The sequence below is a fragment of the Echinops telfairi genome, unplaced genomic scaffold (genome assembly GCF_000313985.2).
Source record: "Echinops telfairi isolate 266 unplaced genomic scaffold, ASM31398v2 ScPeMD7_14;HRSCAF=57, whole genome shotgun sequence".
Lineage (NCBI taxonomy): Eukaryota > Metazoa > Chordata > Mammalia > Afrosoricida > Tenrecidae > Echinops > Echinops telfairi.
The window spans coordinates 5,365,256-5,386,228 of record NW_022103911.1 but is presented as its reverse complement, the minus strand read 5'-3'; the positions used below and the strand labels follow the sequence as shown (position 1 = coordinate 5,386,228).

The following is a 20,973-nucleotide window of genomic DNA, read 5'->3' as shown; positions in this document are numbered from 1 at the left end:
TAACATAACCTCATGAACTAAGGAGATTTGCGGCAGTAAATAGAACGAGGGGAATCATTTGTAGAACACAAGCAAAGGAAGCATGTTTTCTTAGATATTGAGTGGAGCCAGAAAGATCATGTGGCCTTTCCTCAAGTATCAATGTGGCCACCAAAGAGAATTGGTTGGTGACGCAACAGAATAAGGCTAAAACAGGAAGGTGACCCTGTGCACCTGGCATTAGAAAGAATGAAAGGATCAAAAGTAAAGGCAGATAATAAGGGTATTAAGAACAATTTAAAAACCAAACATGATTTGGAAGCATGAAGACGTATAGTTAATGCCACCCAATGTCAAAATAAGCCAAGAACCTTGTGGCTTCCTATGTTAGAAAATGCAATATACCCCAAATTTGAGTGGAACTTATTACTTTTTTCTGTTCAACCTCCTTTCCAAAGTAGAAACTAATGAAAGTGAGCAAGCGGAGGCTTGGACATGGTATATTGCATGTTCGATCTACTACTAACATAAATAGTACAACAGCAGTCGTTATATTAGTGGTGGTGGTGGTAGTAGTAGTAGTAGTAGTAGTATTTTTGCCAGCATGATAAACTTTGTCTATAAACGTGGTAAAAGCCAAAAGCTGCCAAAAAAGGAATAAGGAATACATTTCCAAAAATGTTCAATTTCCTTTAGAGAAGTTTCAGAATTAAAAGAAATTAATTTACATGCAAAGCTGTAGAGAAAGTAGTTGAAAATTCCATTCATAAAACATTTATTCCACTTACATCAACTTAATACATGTTCTTATAAATTACACGTGGATTGTTCGTGAAAATTTCATCAGACATTATACAAAGCAAACCATCCTCTCAAGTTATTTCCCTGTTAACTCTTTTTACAGCACATGCATGTTAGGCAAGTATCACAAAAAAGAAAGAAAAGGCTTTATCAAAGCGGTCTTTGCAAGAGAGCAGGCTTTCTCGGAGGAGTTCAGAATCTCATAGTAGAACACAGAGAAGCTACCGGCCAGACCCAATCCGCCCGGATGTGTCTGCATTACCTTTTTGTTGCTTCCAGGTGTTTCTTGGTATGCTTCTTGTGAAAAATCCGCCATCCTTTTCTTGCATCCTTTTCAGCAGTAACCTCGGTCAAGTAATGGTAGTAATCTCCTTTCATTTTCAAGTAGAGGAATTTTCTCTCTGTCTTGAAGCATTGAGGATCAAGACCTTTACCAAAAGACACAATGCATCATTGCAAATAGCCCTTAACTTGGTCTCACTTTTTCTCTCTATTCTCAAGTCATTTGCTGTCTTTTTTCTCAGCACGGTCCATGTTTTGCTCAATACTTGAGACGACCCTCCAAGATGACCTATGGATTCCTACACATTTTCCTAAGCAACTGAGAGGAGATTCCTCTCCTCATTGGATAATTCAGCTCTTTGCTCAGTTACAGGGAATCTGGTTTTTTTTTTTTTCAGTATTCTATCTTGCACTGACAAATGAAAGCTTATGAAAAATGCATCTATATAGAAATTACACTCAGAAAATAGAATTGATTAAATTTTGCTTCCCTTAAAATATGTGTCAACTTGGCTGTGATATACTGTCAGTATTTTTCAATTATGTAATGTTTTAATGATGTAGTCATGGAATAATGTCATCTATTTTGTGTTTGATGTGATCATATTTGATCTGTTGCAAAGAGAGATTAAGGTGGGGTATAACATTTTTCCAGGTCACAGCATTGATCCAATGTAGGAGGTTAATGTTGGAATGAGTTTAATCAGGTTATAATATGGGGCATTTTCCTGTGTTATCAAGACTCTATTTTACAACTATTGTTCTTTCCTCTCTGCCTTTAGAGTTGTTAGGATCCTGGTGGCATAGATCTTACACATTGGGCTGTGGTCCAGGGTTCCAAACCCCTCCTCATAATAGCTCCTCAGGAGCTATTATGGCTTTTATGGGCTTTCTTCTCCATAAACAGTTACTGTTTAGGAAACTCACAAGAACAGTTTTACCCTGACCTATTGAGCCACTGTGAGTCGGCATTGACCAGATGGGAGTGAGAACTTTAGTGGTGGTGCTTAAACTTGAATAATAGCTCTATTGTTTGGATTTCCAGATAGATTTAATGCTATGACAGACAGTATTGTACTTCAAAGTATACCTTGAAATATCATTTTAAAAAATTAATAAATCATTTTATTGGGGGCTCTCACAGCTCTTATAATAGTCCATACATCAATTGCATCAAACACATGTGTACACATTTGTTGCCATCATTATTTTCACAACATTTGCTTTCTGTTTGACACCTTGGTATTAGTTCCCCTTTTCCCCCCTCCCTCTACCGTCCACCCTCATGGACCCTTGATAAATTATAAATTACTATTATTTTCATATCTTACACCATCTGCTGTCTCCCCTTGCCAGTGTTTCTGTTGTTTGGCCCCAGTGGTGGAGGGTGGTGGTGTTATACATTGATCATTGTATTAGGTAGGTTCCCCTTCTCCTTCTCCCTCCTTTTGGCTATGAATGTGATGCTATTCCATTTGACACTGTCATGCCCAGCATAGTAAACTCTATGATTTTCTGATTCAAACAGACCAATACCAGTCCATTTCAGCTCACTGATGCCTAGGATATCAAGAGTTATGCATGCCATATCATTTTTGATGGCTTCCAATTTTCCTAGATTCATACTTTGTACATTCCAAGCTCTGATTATTAGTAGATTTTTGCAGTTGCATTTTCCAGAATCAAGTCATGGTCAGTCTGCAAATTAAGGTCCTGAAGGCTTTACTTCCACAGGCATTACTCCACACAAGTCATTATGGCTGACTCTGCTTTGCGAAGGCAGGCTGCTCTTCCTCAGTAATAGCTTGCGTGCCTGCTGATCTGAAGAGCTCATCTTCTGGCACTGGCACTGACAATGTCAGTTGGGTGCTATGTATAAAGTTTTTTGGTGACTAATTTTCTAAAGTAGACAGCTGGATACTTCTTTGTAGTCTGCTCTTAGTCTGGAAGTTGTGTTGAAACCTCAGGTTCACTTTGGGTGACTGCTGATATTTGAAACGCCAGTGATATGGCTTCCTGCATCACAGCAATGCATAAGCCACTGCAGTATGACAAACTAACAGAAAATCGGTGGACTCCCTCATAACAGTAAAATTTTAAAAAGAAGATAATAGATCTAAGAAATCAGAGCATCCACTAGACCCTTAATTCTCACACTTTCCAGGCACAAATGAAGATTGATGCCAATAAACATGCTTCACAATGCGATCCACAGTCTGTTATGATCCACACAGTTGAATGCCTTTACGTAGCCAAGAAAACGTAAGTAAACATGTCTCCCACATTCTCTGCTTTCAGCCAAGATCCCTATGATGCTTCTTACAATGGCATTCCTTGTCCTCTGCATCTAGCTTTCATTTATGGCAGTTTTCTATGCAATGCTTTAAGCTTCTTTGAATTATTTTCTGCAAAATGTTACTTATGTGAAATATTAATCATATTATCCAATATTCTTTGCTTTTGGTCAAGTAATCTTTCCTTGAAATGGGAGCAAATATGAATTTCGGCCATTCACTACTGAAAGGAGATAAGATACTGAAAGCAGACCAGGACTTTCCTCCCAAGGTGAAGGCCAATGGAGACAGATGGCCTTTCTCTCGAGCCAGCGCTCTGAATTCATAGTCCTTCCCCTCAACTGCCAGAGCTTTCATTTCTGTTTGTGAAAGCCATCCACTGGTGATATTGCTGTTGTGCCAGCATTAGATAATTAAGGCAAAGTGTACCCTATTATGTTTTTCAATAATTTTGTGAAATGGAGTCAAAGCAGCATTACAAAGATAACAATGAGTGGAATGAAGGTTCTGTTAAAGGCATAAAAGCACAGAGAATTTATGTTGCAGACACTAAAATGAAAATTGTTTTCACTTTCTCTAAGTACTGTGCAGTCTGGAATGAATTAACTGTTGTATGCGTACCCAACAGAAACCCAATTATAAGTTACTATTAGCTGACCATCTTTTCTCAATCTTTACCTTGAAATAGTTTTCATGTTGAATTGCTCCATCTGCTAACATTTTACTTTGAAACAGATAATATATTGTAGATGGATTCCTTACATGACAAAATACATACATGTAGAATAAATTATTTTGATACCGATTAAATAATGATCATTTATTATTTTTGTTACCTATCATTAATAGTAAACACAATGCTTTATCATCAGTCCTACATGATTATTTTAGTTTGTGAAATTCAAGTTGACTTCCCTTTGTGTATATCAACATGAACAACAGCTACATAATGGGAAACATGTTCCTGTTCCCTTATGACTACATTTCATATGAACCATAAATAGGAAATATTAAACAGATAAACCTAAAGATAAAGATAACATATCAACATGAATTTCAAAACACAATATAGCAGCAGAATATATGAAAATCTTAGTGTTCTTTTTCTTGTCAAAGCTGTTACTTATAATCCTGGATAGCAATATTTCTTTTTCATTTCTTTTTCAATCCAGTTAAAACTAAAACTAAAGATCAGATCTGTTGTGTCCTTTTTAAATTTTTTCCTCTATGAACATCTTAACTTTTAATTTTTAAAGTAATTTATAAAATAAAAAGATGACTATTTCCATATATATCATGGGTGTGTATATATATATGTATATATATGTACTGATTGTATACTAGGTATATATATATAAATATATGGCATTTGACTTTCTGAAATCATGAAAAGTGAATAATGTATTTTAAAAAGCATATTAGTGTAATTTGAACAAAAAAGAAAGGGCATATTCTAAATTTTCATAGAAATAAATAAAGCCCATATGTGCACTTACCTTGAAAATTTTGTCTCTTATACTCACTCTGTGAATGTCACCAGATCAAATGTGTTGGGTGCTGTCGTTATCTACATGCTTTGTGATAGTGGTTAAACTTTCATAACATTCTCTGGGTTAATGTCTTGATAACTCTTCTGATTCAAATAGAAAAAAATACCTACTGCCCTGTTTAGCCTACCACTCTATCACCAAAATGGAAGAGAAACATAAAACCTAACATACAAAACCCATTGCCATCCAGTTAATAAGAACTCATAGTGACCACATAGGACTGTACAAACACTCATATCGCTTCCCAATTTCAAAGCCTTTAGAGAAGTAGATTGCCACAACGTTGCCTTACACAACAGCTTGTAGGTTCTAACTGCCAGCCTTTCACTTGCCAGGTGATTACTTTAAATTATACCACGAAGATACCTCAGACTATTATCATATTCACATTTTAGCCTCGAAAATGTCTTCATTCTTTGGTTCTTTGAATTTCAAACATGACAGATTTGGAGTCTTTTCTGTATTCTGTAGCACTTTTGAATGGTAGCTGTAAGTACAAGTAGGTTTGGTATTCGTTAAATATTAACAATAAGCCAAGTTCCGAGATAGTTAACACAATACAAGACCTTGGCTTTGGGCCTGCAAATGCTCAATCAAATGTTATACAATTTAAAGAAAAGTCTTGCCCTGGTTTCCTTTCTTCTTATATTCGCACTGAATATAGATTGGCAATGGAACTCAGAACATCAATAGGATAGCAAACAAATTTTAATCATTGTTGAAAAGAGTAAAAATTAGCAAAAGTAAAATTTCTAAAATGCAGTTTGTTCTGTGAAAACAATGTATAGTGACAAAGAGGCAAAGAGGTAAAATTTTAAATTTAGTTCTGCTTTTCTGAATGAAAATATTTTTAATTATAAAAGCTCTGCTTTTGAATAAAAAGACATTATTCATGCTAATGAAACTGGTTTCAGTTAAGAATAAAGCATATGAGATTTATTTAACCAGGAATAATAATTAAAAATAAATATATAAAAGTAAAGAATTGTCTTAGTTCTATTCAATATTTAGTTTTTCTTCGCAGCAGACTTAATCTTTTCTACATAGGATAAGTACTCTGCAATAATACTCTACTCATCTTCCAGAGTTGAGTCAAGATATTGAATAGAAATAAGTATTACATAGGCTTTCTTTTTCTTTTTTATCTGATTTTGCAAGAGTTATTCCTGTTTGGAGGTGGGGCATGCAGGGAACCAGAATTCTAAGGGTGGGGAGACTTGGTAGAGGGGCCTAGTCTGTAGTGGGCGATAGTGGGGAGACAGCTTCCTCCGCCCTGACTCTTGCCAGCCCTTCTACCTTGGGCTTCTCCATCCTTCACTCTCCCTTTGTGCCTTCTCACCTAGAAAGGAGATGGTGCTGGGTCCAGGTTGAGGCTGGAGGACAGAGTGGTCCCTGGGTAAGGTCTCCAGAAACTGTGAATGGAAGGCATGCTGTGGCCCCCTTGTCATGTCCAGTTTCCTGCCCCAGGACCCTGCTGCGGCTGCTGTCCCTTCCCATGCTTCGTCTTTGTCGCCCACGGGTTCTGGCCTTACCCTCACCACCCTGTTTCTAAAACTGTGTTTTGAGTCTTCAACCACTCCAGCCATTTGAAACACAAATGTTTTATGCTTAGCTATAATAAAATATGCACATAAAAAAAAGAATTGTCTTAGTATTAAAAATGTCAATTTTATGCTACAGATTAGTGAATGAATGAAGAGATATAAGAACTCAATTGTATGAATTGAAATGCAGAGAAAACAATCATTAAAGACAAACCACGGATTTATGACCTATAAATAGGAAGGTCTTTAATCCTCAAAATTTGCAGAAAATACAAACTTTTTGCTGAAAGCAAAGAGGTCATGAGCAGGTACTGATGCAGATCAATGATTACAGTTTTCAGTATAGATTACAATTAAGTGTAAAGAAAGCCAATGCATTCACAGCTAGACCGATGGACAACATCATGAAAAATGGAGAAGAAAATTGAATTCGCCAAGGATATTATTTTACTTGGATACACAATAGCTGCTCACAAGAACTTGTTAAAACCATGAAGTTGGTGCCAACTCATAGAAATGCTATATACAACAGGAAGAAATGTTGCTTTGTCCTTCACAATCCTCCAAATCATTTTTATATTTGAGTTCAATGGTACAGCTATTGTCATCCTTTCTGGTGAGATCTTCCTCTCTTTCATTGACCCTCCATTTCCCCCAATCATATGTCTTTTTCTTAGGATTGTCTCTTTTGCTAATATGCCCAAAGTGTATGAGAAAAGTCTTGCCATTCTCACTTCAAAGGAGCATTTAAAATTTTTTCTATCTCCTCGTATGCATGGGACAGTTGGACAATGAATAATGCTTGCTGAAAGCCTGGAGGACTTGAAGTACTTGCTGTTAAAGATCAAGAACTACAGCTATCAGAATAGATCACAGCCCAATGTAAAAAAAAAAGAAAAAATCTTCACAATGGAGAAATAGACAAAATCATGATAAACAGAAAAGATTGAAGTTGTCGAGGATTTTATTCAGCTTGAATCCGCAGTCAATGCTCAATGGTCAAGAAATAAAATGATGCACCACATTGGACAAAGAAGCTGCCCAAGCACTCTTGAAAGTGTTGTCGAACAAAGACGTCACCTGGAGAGCAAGGCATGGTATCTTCAATTGCTCTACATGCATCTGAAGTTGAGCAGTTCATAAGGAAGCTCACAGAAGAACTGACACATTGGGATTATGGTGTTGGCGACAAGTATTACAAATACTGTGACCTCCCAGAAGAAAGAACAAGTCTGTTCTGGAATAAGTACAGACCAAAAGATCCTTAGGAGCTAGGATGGCAACCCTTTCTCTCATGCACTTTGGACTTAACAGAAGAGACCAGTCCCTGGAGGAGGTCCTCTTGCCTGGTAAAGTCGAGCATCATGAAGAAAGAGGACGACCTTCAATGAGAGAGATTGACACAGAGGCTGCAGCAATGGGCTCAAGCATAAAATTTTGAGGATTACCCAGGACCAAACAATGTTTTGCGCCATTGTACATAGTGTTGCTCTCAGGTGAAGCCGACTAGTCGGAACCTAATAACAACATGATTTGATAACAATATAGAGAAAATAAATGGCACAGATTGAGAGATGAACAAATGTGTATGTAAGAATTAACGTATGTAATGGAGCTCTGGCAGTGTAATGGGTTATGCTTTGGGCTATGATCCACAAAGTCAGCTTTTGGAAACCTCCAGTCAATTTGCAAGAGAAAGATGGGGCTCTTTTCCTCCTATAAAGAGTTAGATTCAGAAACTCATTGAGACAGACCCACCCTGTCCTATAAGGTTGCTATGACTGAACATGGACTCAATGGATGTGAGTTTGGGTTTGGTATATAAAACAAATAATTTAACTATACATGCATACATATCACAAGGCCAAAGCTACAGGAAAAAAAAAAAGTAAAATTTTAAGTTTAGGAATACTCAAATTGATTTACCAGCTCAAGGGAGAATTGGAATATTATAATCAGTCACTTTTGAAGATGTAGAATGATTTTACTGAGAAGGTTGCCATGATACAAAATCATCCTAATAAGGAAAGCAAATTGAAATTGGCAAAACAAAATCTGAGTGGTAATTAAGTATAGTGGCAAGTGCGATAATATTTTTGTTTAGGAAAAGTTGAGCCTTTGAATATTTCAAAGTTATAAAAGGGGTCAATAAAATTAATATAGAGACATTTCTATTTTTGCACTATTAAAAAATCAGAAATGAGCAAACACATTAAAGTAGTAAAGTAAAATTAAATGAGGGATTTTTGCCATCTATTTCTATGAAAAGTAAGAAATACATGGAGCTTCAAGTATAATGTTGTAAATTATTTATAATTACCTAGATTCAGCTTTGGAAAACTATGGAAATATGCCATATAAAGCAAAATTAAGAGACATGGGATCTTTTAAAGACAGACACTTTATATATAAAATTCAAGTTTTTAAAAAAACATTTCTTTCCATTTGAAAATATAAAGTGCCTATTATCCTATTGATATATAAAATAATTCATACAGGCAAATATTAATATATATTTGGCAGACTTTTTATTTGCTTCTGTTGTTAACATTTTTTTTTAAAATCACTTTATTTTTTAATACTTTTGTAATTTGGATTAATCAAAAAGCTGTGGTGAATGGCTTGTATTATTGGCCATGGAAAATCAACTTATATATTGGATTGAAACTCCTTGTTTTAATTAAGAAATATTATATGTTGGAAACATTTAAAATTATGCATTATTTTTATTTTTGCTTATAATTAATTAAATTTGTTTATTACAGGTCAAGTAGAGTAATGTTTCACAGATAGAATGGCGATCTCTTAGTAGCATATCTTTATCAGAAAATTATTATTATCATCATTATTTTCTGTAACTGCAAATGCTATATTCTGCATTTGCTATAATTAGAACAATGTATGTCAAGGGTTTTTGTTACTCATCCATTCTTCTTTCCCGCATCCATCCCTCTTTTCCTGCCCCTTCCTTTAGTCATTTTCCTCTTTCTTTCAATTTTAGATTTCTTTGAAATTATCAGCTTATTTACATTTTTTGTTTCATAGACAATGTTAATGCTGCATCAAACACCAAGGATTTTGCAGCATTTGTGAGGTAATGCACAATTTGTATACGCCTGAGATTCTGAATTATTCTTTTTAATTCCTTTCTTTTGTTGTTTTACCTAATAGTAAAATATAGACATTCTAGTATATCAGCATAACATTACATACATAAAATGTTTAAATGCTCTCGTTCTTCTGTCAATGGCTCAGTTAAACCCCGGATAACCTTGATCAGCCCTCATTGCTTGTCATCACTGTTGTTCAGACCATTGGTCTACAGGGAACTTCCTCATTTCCATATTAACTGACATTGTTTAGAATCTCAAAAAAATGATGGTTTGTTTGTTTAATAAATCATCTTATTTGGGACATCTTACAAGTCTTATAACCATCCATCATTTAATTGTATTAAGCACACTTGTGCATATATTGCCATAAACATTTCAAAACATTTTGTTTCTACTTGAGCCTTTGGTATCAGCTCCTTTTTATCCCCCTCCCTCCCCAATCCTTTCAGCTTTATGAATCTTTGATCAATTATATATTATTATTGTTATTTCATATCTTTCTCCCTTCACCCACCTTTCTGTTATTCGTCCCCCTCTGGAGCAGGGGGTGCTATATATCCAACCTTGTGATTGGTTCCCCCTTATCTTCCTCCCACCCTCTACCCCTACCCACATGTTATCTCTACTGTCATTACTGTCCCTGAGGGGTTTGTCTGTCCTGAATTCTGTGTGTCCAGAGCTCTTATCTGTACCAATGTGTGTTCTGCAGTCTAGCCAGATTTGTAAAGTAGAACTGGGTCATGATAGTGGAAGTATTCAGGAACTAGAGGAATGGTGTTTTTTCATCAGTGCTATTCTGCATGCTGGTTGAATAGTCCTTGTAACCCTTCTGTGGAGGTATGTTCAATTGTCTCCAGATGGGCTTTGGGTCTTCACTCCAATGCCCCTTGTTCATCCCAAATAATTGTTTGTTTGGTATCTTTTGATACCTGATACCTGATCCCTTTGACCACCTCAAGATTATACAGGCTGGTGTGCTTCTTCCATGTGGGCTTATTTGCTTCCCTGCTAGATGGGAGCTTGTTTAGCTTCAATTCAAGCCTTTAAGACTCCAGACGCTATATCTTTTGATAGCTGGGCACCATCTGTTTCCTGCACAGCATTTGCGAATGCACCCATTTTGTGTTCAACAACCGTGTTGGAAAGGTGAGTATCAAAGAGTACCAGATTATTAGAACAAAGTGTTCTTGTGTTTACAGAGGCCTTGAGTAGAGGCCCAATATCTGTCTGATATCTTAATACTTAATATATAAATATATGTACATTGACCTCTATCTATAGAATTATAAATTAATATATTTACATATATACATGCCTTCACCTATACCTTTATAAGTAGTTTTTGCCTCCTAATCCTTTCCTCTATTTCCTTTCAACTTCCTCCTATCCCACACTCATGCTCAACCTCATTTCACTCTCAGTAATTCTCAGATACATTGCACTTGATCAAACCCCACCAGGCATTCTGTCCTCTTCCTCATCAATTATAGACCTCTTGCTGTCCCCTTGTGCCTGAATCCGTTGGCTCCCTGCTGCCCCTCCCTGCACCCTCCTCTCCCATGTCGCCCAGAACCACCAGTCCTTTTTCACAGTGTCTCCAGTGCTGTCCCCACTGAGCTATGAGTTAGTGAGGGGATGTCATGTCTTCTGGTGGGGCCAACCCTATGGCCCTCTCTGTGCTGCTCAGAGCAGGGATGTCGTCCCCAAGGTTTGGTGGGCCATGATGAGATTCTCTCTCTCTCTCTTTCTCTTCTCTCTCTATCCCTTTTAGTTTACCCCTGTGTGGTCTGGACAACTGCCACTCTCCCTGGTCCATTTCAGTGCTGTCTCCTTTTGGCATTCTCCTGGGCACGGGGTCAACATAGCTCAGCTTCGGCCTGCCCCCGTTGGCCTCTCTATTAGTTTGCTGCTCCATTTCAGTATATTTTCCTGAAGACTTGGCACTCCAGGATGATGTCGCATCCCTCTCTCCTTTTCCTGTGGAAACATAAGCAATACCCTGCTGGGGATGGATTAGTCCCCTTTCTCCAACCACCCTCTTCTTTCCCCCCACCCCCCACCCCTTTTCCTCTCCTTTTTAGTTGGCTGCCATATGAATCCCTAGGTTGTGTTTGACCCCTGAAAAAGTACCTGAACCTCGACCTTGGATTTGTGCTTCAAATAGCTTATCCTCTATGTCCATTGCACATTTTAAGCCTACCTCAGTGGACTCCTGCTGTACCTGTCCCTTTCTGCTTGGCTAACTTCACTTAGCATAATTTCCTCCAACTCTTCCCATGAGATGATATACTTCATCACTGCTTTCTAGGGTTGCATAGTACTTCATAGCAGAGTTATTAGATCCATTCATCTGCTCATGGAAATTCAAATTGTTTCCAATTATTTGTGATTGTGAACTGTGCTGTGATAACATTGGAGTACAAATGTCTACTCTTGGCCTGTTTCTTACTTTTTCTGGGTATAGGACCATTAGAAGGATTGCTGGATCATATGGTAGCATGATTTCCATTTGCTTTAGGTATCGCAAGATTGATTTCCATAGTGGCTGAACATACCTATAGGTTCACCAGCAGTGGATGATATTTCCTATCTCACTACACCCCCTCCAACACTTGCTGCTTTATCATTTTTAAAATTGGGTTAACTTTGAGGGTGTTAGGTGGTATCTCATAGTTGATTTAATTTGAATTTCCCTTATGGATAATGATCAGGAACATTTTTTCATATGCGTATTGGCCATTGGGATTTCCTCCCTTGTGAAACTTCTGTTCCGGTCTTTTGCCCGTGTCCTCACGGGGCTCTTGTTGTTGTTGGCTACCAGAGCATTGCATATTTTAGTAATAAAGCCTTTTTCTGATGTGTCATCGCTAAACATGGTTTCCCAGTCTGTAGGCTCTCTTATTACTCACTTGGTGATGTCTTTCAATGGACAAGTTTTTTATTTTCAGTATATCACACTTTTCAATTTGTGATTCCTTTGAATTTGTATCCTTCCCTTTCTTTTTTTTTTTCCTTCCCTTTCTTATAGCCTGTGTGTTCTTTTGCCAAAGTTCAAAGATTTTTCCCAGTTCCTTTGTTGATGGCCTTAATAGTTTGGGGTTTATTCTTGTGCATGAAGTGAGGTGAGGGTCTTGCTTAATTTTTCTGCAGATCAATATCCATTTTGTCCTGCATCACTTAGTGAAGAGGGTGTCTGCTTCCCATCTGATATTTTTGGGCCCTTATCAAATAGCAGTTGTCTATATGCTGATGTTTTATTTCTGGGTTTTCTGTTCTATTCCATTGGTCTGAGTATCTGTCATTATTCCAGTACCATGCTATTTTGACCACTATAGCTGTATACTAAGTGTTAAAGTCAGGTAAGGCAAGCCCTCCTACTTTGTCCTTCTATTTAAGGAGTTCTTGGCTAATTCTGGGCTTGTCCATCTCCATGTGAAGTTGATGGTAGTCAGTTTTTCGAATTTCTTGAACAATAGGTTGGTATTTTCATCAGGATATCATTAAATTTATATAGTGCCTTGGGTAGGATTGACATCTTTACTATATTGACCCAAAAGCATGGGATATTCTACCAATTGTAGAGGTTATTCTTGGCTTGTGGTAATAGTGTCCTGTAGTTTTTTCCTTATACAAATCTTTTGTTTATTTTTGGTTAGGCATATATGTAGATATTTAAGTTGTGAAGGGTACTACCTTTTTTATCTCTCTTCCATGGTCTCATCCAATGTATATAGAAGTCCAATAGACTTCTGTTTGTTGATCTTGTGTCCTGCCACTCTGACAAATTCCTCTATCATGTCCAGCACTCCTCTTGTGAAGTTTTTGGAGTGTTCAATATATAAAATCATATTATCTGAAAATAATGATAGTTTCACTTCTTCTTTCCCCAGATGAATTCATTTAATGTCTTTCCTTTGCCTTATGTTGTTAGCGAGGACTTCCAGTATGATGTTGAATAAAATAAGGGAAAGGGGAATCCTTGTCTGGTCTCCGTTTTCATTGGGAATGCTTTCACCTTTTCTCTATTGACTACTACACTGGCTGTAGATTTTTCATATAGGACTTGTATTATATTGAGGAATTTTCATTCCATTTAATCTGCTTGAGTATCTTAAACAGGAATGGATGTTGGATGTTGTCTAATGCTTTTTCTGTGTCTATCAATATAATCATCTGGTTCTTATCCTTGTTCTTGTCAATGCGGCCAATAATGTAGTTGGACCTTCGAATGTTAAACCATCTCTGCATCCCTGGAATAACTCCCACTTGGTCATGATGAATTATTCATTTGATATAGTTTTGTATTCTATTGGCCAATATTTGTTAAGGATTTTTGCATTGATGTTCCTTAGAAATATTGGTCTGTACTTCTCAATTCTTGTGGGATCCTTGCCCACTTTAGGTATCAGTGGTAAGCTAGCTTCATAGGAAGACATTGGAAGATTGTTATCCTTTTCTATTCTCTGGAAGAGTTTGTCTAGGATTGGTGTTAGTTCTTCTCTAAATGCGTGGTGGAATTCTCTTGTGAAGCCCTCTGGCCTCGGGGATTTATTAGTTGGTTGTTTTTGATAACCGTATCTATTTCTTCTATTGCTATGGGTATGTTGAGGTTCTTGATCTCCATCTGGGATACTCTAGGGAAGGTTTGTTTTTCCAAGTATTTACCCATGTCTTCCTAGTTGTCAAATTCATTGGAATACAAGCCTTCATAATATTGTATAATTAATCTCTAACTTTCATTAGGGTCTGTGGTAATTCCCCCTGTTTCATTCCTGATCCTGATTATTGATGTTTGTTCCTTCCTTTCTTTGGTTAGGTTTTCCAATGATCTATTGATTCTGCAAATCCTTTCAAAGAACCAGCATTTTGCTGCCTTGATTATTTTATTTTATTTTCTTGTTTTCCCACTCATTTATCTCTGCCATAATATTTATTATTTCTTTTCTTTTTGCTATTAGTTGGATTAGTCTGTTGACTCTGCTCTAATTGCTGAAGGCTTAGTGGTAGAGTATCAATGAGAGTATCAATCTCATCCTTTTTCATGTGTGCATTTATCGCTATCAAGCTTCCTCTAATAATGGCTTTGCTGTGTCTTAAAGGTTTTGGTACATTGTAATCTCATTCTCGTTGGTTTCTAAAAACTTCTTAATTCCAGTACCCACTCATTTTACTGTAGGTAGTGATTCCTCCTCCAATTATTTGCCCTTATTTTCTTAACCAGCCTTTTGTTGATTTCCAGCTTTATTGTGTAGTGGTCTTCAAGGGAAGTCTGAGTGATCTCTATGTGCTTGAATTTACTCAGGCTCTACTTGTGCCCCAGCGTGTGATCTATCTTAGAGTATATGCCATGTGCACTTAAAAAGAATGTGAATTTTATTTTCATTTGGGTGAAAAGCTCTAAAAATATCTAGTAGTTCAAGTTGCCTTATTGTAGACTTTAGTTCTGTAGCTTCCGTGTTAAGCTTCGTTCCCTATGCTCTATCTTTCTCAGAGAGTGATGTATTAGGACACCTACTGTGATTGTATAGCCTGTGGTTTCTTATTCATATTTTGGAGCATTTGTTTAATGAATTTCATGGGTATTTTATTGGTTGCATATGTATTTATTATGCTCGCTAGTTCTTGTCTATTGATCCCTTGATCGTTATATAATGCCCCTTCTTATCGCTTGCTATGGCTTACACCTTGATATCTGTTTTGTAAGAGATCAGAATTGCAACCCCTGCTTTCTTTGATTCCCTGTTTGCTTGGTGTATTTTATTGCAGGCCTTTAGTTCTCAGCCTATTTTTGTCTGCGAGCTTTAGAATTGTCTCTTGTATACACCAGACAGATGGATTATGTTTTCTAAACCAATGTGCTAGTCCTTGTCTTTTAGTGGTTTAGTTCAGTTCATTGAGTTCTAGAGTTAGTACATCCACCTGTGAACTCTGTGATGTCATCTCATACCTTATCTTTTGGGTATTTACCTACCTCTTTTCATGTCATAGCTTTTTGGGTATGTGTGTTTGTGGGAAGGATTCATTCTTGCCTTCTTTTCACCGTTGATCTAATGCTATCTTGGGGCTGTTTTTGATGTGTTGACTTCTAGGTGGAGTTGCTTTATGTGGTTGGTATCCTATTTGTGCTCGATGCATGTTGTTTTTCAGAACACAGTGAGTTGGTAAGAATTTTTTGTAGAGCTTGGGTTCTTTTAGGCATTCTTTCAGATTTTCCTTTTCTGGGAAAATTCTGATTTCCCTATTTTGACAGATAGTTTGGTGGGGTGGAGGATTCTTGGGTTGACAATGTTCTCTTTCAAGTTTCTGAAGATGTTACTCCATTCTCTCATCTATTTCATGAAGTCTGCTGATAGGTCTGAGCATATTCTTATCTGAGTATCTTTTTTTCCATACCTGCTCTTGTGACTTTCTTTTTTTCCTCAAATTTGAATAGTTTAACTATGATTGACCTTGGTGATTTTGTCCAAGAAGTCTGATTGACTTTCTTCAGTCTAGCTGGTGCTTTCTGTGCTTCCTGAATGGTTGCTTGATTCTCATTCATTAAGTTGAGGAAGTTTTCTGCCAAGAATTCCCTTGCTATTTTTCCAACTGGTTTCTTGGTTGTGTCTTGTTCTGGTTATCCAATTATTGAAATGTTGTTCCTCTTCATAGCATCAGACATTGTTCTTAAGTTTTCTTCAGCTTCTTTGATCAATTTGCTTGAATGCTTTCCCTACTTGTTGGAGTCTGTTTAGTTGTCCTCGAGTTCACTGGTATGGTTCTCCATTTCTTCTAGTCTACTGGTGATGTCTGTTGTCTTGTTATTTACTTCTGTTACCTCGTCTCTTAACTCTTGTGTTTTGATTTGGTTAGCATTTTATTTCCCTTTGGTCCATGGCCTTTATCTCCTCTATCATTTGATCTTTTTACTTTATTACTTCCCTCATATCCTGAATGCCTTCAGACAGCATTCTGAATATTTATATCTGTGTTAGATCAACATCTACTACTTCTATGCACATCTTTAGTTTCAGGACTTCATCTGACATTACATTTTGCTTCTCTTGTTCTTTCATTAAAGTTGTGGATGGTTGCTGTCTGCCTGTCATTGTAGCTGAGCAAAGCTCCATCCATTTTCCAGAGAGTCAAAGAACACTGGGTCTTCTCTTTGGGATGCTTGTACGAATGCTGCTGCTAACTACCTCCAGCTAACAGTGGCGGGGGTGGGGTGGGGGAGTCATGCTACCACGTTATACCACTGGGTTTTCACTTTCTCCCTAGCCAACTGGTCGTCTGTTATTTGGAGGGCAGGTTGAATGGCCCTTTCAGGGGATGCAGGTCAGATGGTTGCAGGGCACGAGGTTGACGCTGGGCCAGTTGATTACATGGGAAGCTGTGGTGGTGCAGTCCATGGTGGCACGGAGCACCACAGAGGTCAGGCTCAGGTGCCAGCTGTGTCATAGAGCACTTCAGAGGGTGATGAAATTTGCCATTGATGATGGGGCGTGCCCCAGAAGGCTGCCAGGGGTACCTGCATCGGCGTCGAGCACGCTAGAGGGTGGGCGGAGGTTCCCATTGCAGCGTGGAGCACTTCAGAAGGTGTCCAGTGTCGCCCCAGGAGGTGGAGACTGATGCAGAGGGCGGCAGAAATCCTCCAAAGAATGTTTATGTTGTCTTCCTAGTTCTTAATAGTTTGGTTGTTTTATCGATCTATGTTTGCATGGTTAACTTTTATGAGAATACTTGCCCCACGTGCTTTTTACTTGGTTACCTTTTGCAGTATATCGATATTGCAATATGACTTGGATGATTAGCCAATGCTCTTTGACTTTGTTAATGGGTTGTTAATGGAGTGTCACATTTCTATGGTGGAATAATAGGGTTACGTATTGTGATGATAACTATTAAGTCAACAATTTGAACTGACCAAGCACTCCAAAGGAGAAAGGTGAAGCTTTCTGCAGTCACGAAGATTATAGCATCAAAACCCCAAATGGGCAGTTCTACACTATGCTAGGAGTTAAAATTACCTCGATGGATATCAATTTGATGAATTCGTCAAACATACCAGGGAACATGTTTCCTTGACTTTTGGTTATAACCTCCCAAATTAATTAGCTCTAAGTAGGTACAGGCTTTAATGGGAAGAGTTCTTTTTTGTTTGTTTATTTTTAAGTACTGATAAAATAAATGTTCTTTTCTGGATCAAGTGAATTTCTGGGCCACACATTTTCCTTTATTTGCTTTCTTTTATTGTGAAAGAGGCTCATTTTTACTATTATCATCATGTAAAGCCAGTCAGATTTATCATGGACTGACTTGAGCTGTTTACAAAATGGCTGAAGGATCGATCTGCAAGTATATTTATTATTTACATTTCAAAGAGCCCTGGTGGTATAGTAGCTTCTTGTTGGGCTGAAATTAACGAGGTCAACAGTTCAAAACCACTAGTTGCTACAAGGGAGAGACAGGGCCTTCTACTCCAATAAAAAGTTACAGCCGTGGAAACTCACAAGGACTGTTCTACCCAGTGCTATTGGTTCACTATGAGTTAACATAGACTTGATCGCAATTAACTTGTTTATTTATTTATTATTTCTGTAATCTATACAAAAACAACAAGATCATTTTTGATAACTCTGTAATCCTGTCCTTTTCCAGGAACTTGTCTCTCCTGATAACATATTCAAAATATGTGACACAATATTTCATTATCTTCACTTCCAAAGAGCATTCTGGCTCTACTTCTTCCAAGACAGATTTCTTTCATCTTCTGGAAGTCCACGGTACCTCTGATATTCTTCAACATTGCAATTCCATATCCATAGGGGATTTAATTAAAGGCCAAAAATTCATATTATAATTGTAACCTCTAAGGGGGCATCCCTTAATTTAGCATAATAAAAACTGTTATTCTGCTTTTTAGATAAGAATTCTTGTATACTCACATACTTTCTGTTTCAAGTCAATACTGGTAACCAAAAAATTGTAGTATAATTTTCAGTTGGCAAAAACTGGTGAGGCGAAGTTTATGGAGAAAGTATGTGGCACTACAAGTGGAGACATAATTAGAAGAAGTTAAGATATACATATCAACTTTCTACTATAAAATCCAGGGTCTTTCTATTATTTTACTTTGGGCACTATATTTGTTTTAATAACCTACATAAACATTCTATTTATTTTCAATGGAAAAATATTGGTTCTTACTCAGATGACCACCACCCCCTGACTTTGGGGAATAAAACCTAGTTTCATCCTTAACTTTTTTTTTTTTTTGATCAAAGTATAATTAGTACAGAGTAAAAATTTGAATACTTCAGTTTTGAAAACAGCATGATGTTGTATCAAACAAAATATTAAACAATCCCACTGCCATTGAATTGATTATGAGTCATAGCAACAGCCAAGTCATGGTATTCTCCATGTGAAAGTTGGACATTGTGTAAAGAAGACCACAAACTGTTCAAAGCATTGGAATTATGGTGCTGTCAAAGGATATTGAAATACCATAGGCTGCTAAAAGGACAAATTGATCCATCTTGGAAGAAGTACAGCTAGAGTGGCAAGATTTCGTGTTACATACTTTGGGCATGTTGTCAGGAGAGAACAGACTGAAGGAGTACATCATGCTTGGTAAAGTGGCGGTGGCGGTGGGGGAAGGGGTCACAATAATTAAGAGGAAAGCCCTGAAAGAGGTGGATTGATGGGGTGGTTTGTGGTAGTTACATAATCTGGTGTCAGTTTGAGGATTCAGAGTGAAGGGGTGGAGTCTAGGCTCCAATGAGGCCTCTGTGTGGGCATGACCTTCTCCTGAGGATTCTGGGAATTTCTGTATTCCTCCTTGGATGCTGGATACTCTCTCTCTCTCTCAGCTCACTCCCTGGCTGACAAGACACATGGAACTATGTTAGTTCCGTGAGCTGGAGAAGCCACTTGGAGAGCCCTGCCAGTGCTGAGATGCTTACACTGCCACTGGATCCACAAGTCTTTCCATCCACTGGCCTGTGCTCATCCCACATTCAGTGCCATTGTGTTTCCTGAGTCTGAAGAGGACTTTATAGATTGGTGTAGGACATATGGGCTTATGGACTTGATCTGGACTGGGCTGGGATGTTTTCTTAATGTTCAATTGCTCTTGTATATAAACCTCTTTCTTATACACATATGAGTCTCCCTGGATTTGTTTCTCTAGTCTACCCTTACTAACTCATGGCTACAATGACTGCCTGGGGCATAAGAGCAATTATGAGGTTGTCACAAAACTGTGCAGTGTTTCATTCTGTTGCGCATAGAGTTGCTATGAGTCTGAGCCCACTCTATAGCACCTAATAACAATAATAACATAGCAACACAAAACAGATTCATACCTTTAGATTCCCAAGGCTATAAATCTTTACAGGAATGCAAAGCCCTTTATCCCTCAGAGTGATGGCCTTCTGAATTGCAGTCCATGCTTCCCCCACTACACCTATGCTATTGTTCATTGCTGTTAGGTGCCATCAAGGCTGCTATGACCCATAGCAACCCTATTTACAACAGAGAGAAACACTGCATGGTCCCGTGTCAACCTCCTGACTGTTCCTAGGCCTAAGCTCACTTTTAAAACCTCTGCCTCTGTGTCAATCCATCTTCTTGAGGGATTTCTCTTTTTTTTTTCTTCTCTCAGCCCCTCTACTTTAACAAGCCTGATGGTCTCCTCCAGAGACTGATCTCTCCCATGTAGGTAAGATGAAGTCTTACCATCCACCCTTCTAAGGAGCACTCTAGCCTTACTGCTTCCAGTATAGATCGTTTTTCCTTATTGTAGTCCATGGTGTTTTCCGTATTCTTCTCTAGGACCACAATTCAAATGCCCTTATTATTCTACAGTCTTCCTTATTCAATATCCAACTTTCACATGCATATGATGCAATGGAGAGTAGCATGGCTCGGGTCAGGAGAACCTTAGTCCTCAAAGTTATATGTTTGCTCTTCAATACTTTACAGACGTCTGTGCAGTAGATTTATCTAAGGCAATTCATTTTTTGATCTCTTGACTGCTGCTTCCATGAGCATTCATTGTGGATCCAAATAAGACAAAATCCTTGACGACTTCAACTTGTTCTCCATTTATCATGACATTATTTATTGGTTCATTGTGATGATTTGGGCCAGCATTCAAAACCACCAATGGCTTTGGGTGGAGGAATAAAACAAGTCATTATATTATCATAGAGTGTTGCAGTTTCAGAAACCCACAGGGGCAGTTATACCCTGACCTTTAGGGTCATTATGAGTTAGAATTGACTCAATGGTAGTAATTTTGATCTATCTATCTATATATCTATATAAAAAGAGTGAGAGAGAGAGAGAGAAAGAGGCATTTATATCAAGAAAATGATTCACACCATTGTCAAAGTGGGTAGTGATTTATATATATATATATATA

At 37.7% G+C, this 20,973-nt stretch overlaps 1 pseudogene; it reads right to left on the bottom strand.

Moving 5' to 3' along the window:
- Positions 1-904: 904 nt before the first annotated feature.
- LOC105979466 overlaps positions 905-20,973 on the bottom strand; it is a 161,931-nt pseudogene continuing 141,862 nt past the window's right edge.